The sequence below is a fragment of the Cynara cardunculus genome (assembly GCF_001531365.2).
Source record: "Cynara cardunculus var. scolymus isolate 2C chromosome LG 15, CcrdV1, whole genome shotgun sequence".
Lineage (NCBI taxonomy): Eukaryota > Viridiplantae > Streptophyta > Magnoliopsida > Asterales > Asteraceae > Cynara > Cynara cardunculus.
Window position 1 is genome coordinate 20863761 of NC_037542.1, and position 4035 is coordinate 20867795.

Genomic DNA, 4035 nt, shown 5'->3' on the forward strand with positions numbered 1-4035 from the left:
TATATATAGTTTATTTTATTAACTAATAAAAGGGATATAATTATAAAAACTAGAAAATTAAAGGGTGTAATAGAAATATATGAAAATGTTAAAAGTAACGAATTATAAAAATTATAAGGGATAAAAATTACGTATCCAAGGCTAGAATTACGTTCACCCATAAATTACGCTTTAGAAGATAATTGATGTAGTGTATTACATTAATGTTGATATTCAATTAGGCTTGAGCTAAGGGTGGAGGTCATTTCTTATGCCTCCTACCATAACTTCTAATGCTACACTAGATCAATTTATGTGATAAGCTCAATTCATTAGGTAAGGGTGAAATTAAAAGTAAATAAGGGTTCGAGTTTCTTTTTACGGTTCTCATCTTAACTCTTATTCTTATGTAATCCTTGGTGTATGTATATGTGTGTGTGTGTGTGTGTGTATATATATATATATATGTATAGACGATTGTGAATTAAAATATTTGTGTGCTTTAACTATTTAACATGTGAATGTCGTGTGCATCAATGCTTTTTAACTATTATTTATCTAAAAACACAAAAAATAAGATGAATTTAGAATATTTTATTCGAAGATGGGATCTAACTAATATAGTAAGATACACATATATTTAATCTTTACCATCAAGAGTAAGTTACTGCTTTCGTAAAAGCCATCGGTTTGTGAAAAATCGGATAAAAAATAGAACCAAATATAATAAAGTTATGTTTTGAACCGATCGAAAAGCAAGAAAAAATGAACAAAAACCAATTATTTATAACTAAATGAACCAAAACTGATCAAATATTTCACAAGGAGTTGCCTCCAAATTGATATTAGATTGTAGGTGAAGGTAAAGAGATACCTCCAATAGCCAAAAATATATATATATATATATATATAATATTAACAGCTATCGATTTCATGTAACAACAAAAAAGAATCGAAAAAATACCTAAAAACGAAAATTTATGAATTGAAGGGAAAAAAAAAATATTGTATTGATTGAGTGAAAGGTTAGATGAGAGATCTCCAATTAATGAGGAGATTTGATATGATACGATATATTTAGGAGACATGATCTGGTATTATATTATACATTTTAAGAGAGATGATATGATTCATTACTTGCAATATATTTAAAAGATGTGTTATGATATGATACACATGTTTTATATATATATATACACACTATAAGGTACTCGTATGATGCAACGAGATACATCTCGATTTTAATGTTTTATTTTATTTTGTCTATGTTAATATAATACGATTTTATGTGGTTTTGAGAAACGACAATGCTTTTATTTTGAATAAAACATAAATTTGAAGATATCATAAAATTTGAAAAAAAAAATATCGAAATTAATATCAAATTAACTATTTAAAAGTCTCATTTTTTTGTGTAACTTTTTTAATTCAAATTTTTTATTGTAATTTAATTTAGGTTTAATAATAAAGTAATTTATTTTTAATTCAATAATATAATTTTTATAAAGATAATAATTCAATATTTTATTAGAACTCAATGATTATCCTAATTATATTTCAAACTTTTATATTTAAAAATGAGATATTTATCATATATTTGATTATGTTTATTTGCAGTTTGTTACATGAATTCAGATATAGGGCTTTAATAAGTTGTACTTACGCACAATTTATTTGTAATATTAAATTTTAAGTAATATGAATCAATATACAGTAATTCATGCATAAATTATAGTTTTTAAAAGTTTTTGCCAAATACTTTATAATATAATATATATATATATATATATATATATAGAGAGAGAGAGAGAGAGAGAGAGAGAGAGAGAGAGGACAATCATTTGTTAAACAAGTAAATAATATTAACTTTGTTAACTAATTTGAGCATTTCCTTTTTTGATTAACTGATGTGGTTTAAATGAGAGATTATAATCTGATTAGAAAAAATTAAATGGTATTAAATGAAGGACATTTTTAAAACAAATTATTTTTATTTTTTGAAGATAATCAATAATAATATTTAGATGATTTTTGTTTAAAGTTTGAAACCAGAAAGTGAAACAATGATTTTTGTTTAAAGTTATATAAATGAAACAATGGTTTTTGTTTAAGTTTATAGGTGAAATGCAATGATAATTTTATTTAAAATTCATAATGTTATTTCGTGAATGAACCTTAGTTGTTCTCATTTTTGTTTATCAAAATTCATAGGAAAAATCAGAAAGTAAATGAAATAATAAATAAAGTTTTAAACAAGTTCATAAGTGAAATTAGAAAATTTCAAAGGTGAAACAATTAAGGGGTGTTTGGGATTGCTTATTTAAAGTGCTTATTGATATAGTTTTTTTTAGCTGTTTTTTTTATATGAAATGATATATTTATGTAATATTCATCATGAATATTTATATATAATCACTTGTATACAACAACTGCCTAGTATTAATATTATTACGATATTAATCATGAATATACTACAGTTTCAACTTTGATACTTTATATTTTCTTTTTATCTTTAGTGGGTTCTCGATTGATATCAATGAGTTTTCGATTCGTCTCGATAAAAGTTGAAGGTGGTAGGTTATGGTTCTACATACATAACACATAATATATCAATTCATAGTTTCTCAGTCGGTATCGATGAAAAATAAAGGTGGTATGTTATGATTTTACACACACAACCACACACCAAGTCAGTGGATGGGTCTCAATTGGTTTTGATTGGTCTCGATGGGTTCTCGATGAATTCCTAATTTGTCTCGATATAAGCTAAAAGTGGTAAGTTATTGTTTTACATACACAAACACATACAATCTAAAGGTTCTCGATCGGTCTCGATGGAAAATGAAGGTGGTTGGTTATAGTTTTACACACATAAGCACACCGAATCAATAAAGGGGTCCTCAATCAGTCTCGATAAAGTGTTGGCCTATGTCAATAAAAAACGTGATATCAGGTTACATGCTTACAACATTGAACCGAACTCACGGTTTGGGCTTTCTAGTGAATGGTCTGAATTTCAAGATGAAGAATGGGGCCACTAATGAGTGTTGGGTTGATACCATGGAGCATACTAAATTTTGGGCTTTATTTACAAATGTTGGTTTTTTGAATAGGCCTTTGTTAGTTGTTTTTCCTAAACATTTCTTAGGTTGTTGCTACGTAACCTTATAAAAATGGGTATGCCCATTTATTCCTTGTAATTTTCATTTTCATTAATAAATTTTTTCAGGTGTGCCGTCCCCTTTTTCCAAAAAAAACCATGAAATATTGGTATTTTTTTTAAATAATTTAGTTTAAAAATAGGGATACATGTTTTTAGTTAACTAAAGGGTAAATTGTGGATTTAGTTCCTGTGTTTTTTATATATTTTTACTAAGGTCTCTATAGTATATTTATTGTGGATTTGGTTCTTATGATATTCAATTTGTTTTGGTCATGATTCTTCTGACTAACTTCTTCATTAACTCTGTTAAATTACCAAAGGACTTTTGGCCTAGCGGTATGTGAATCTTTAGCTTTCTAGGAGGTCAAGGATTCAAACCTCACCAAAGGTGAAGAGGGTGTGTGAGTTTATTTGTCTATTTGCCGTATATAAATATTATATACTTAAAAAAAATTCTATTAAATTACGGACCATTTTAGCCCTTTTTGCTTTATATTTGTCTTTTTCCTATAAAAAATAAAAATAATATTTTATGTGTGCATGCACGACACACACACATATATATAATAATAATATCAAAATAAATAAAGTAGGATATTATTGTATGCTTGATTTGTTTAATTTAAAAAATATATAGTGGATAAGATGTAATTTTGTTGTTTTATTGCAATGGTGGGAAAAAAATATTGTTTTATTGTTGTAATGTAATTAAAATTTTAATTTAAACAAATTAAATCATAAAACCATATCGTATTCTATTTAAAGTGTAACACCCTAAAATATAAGGCAAAAAGGACTGAAATGTGTAACAAAAAAAAATCGGAATTTTATAAAAAGAAATCACCCAACAAAAGGGGTAATAGAAAAGCGTTTACAAATCAGCTACCGAGACG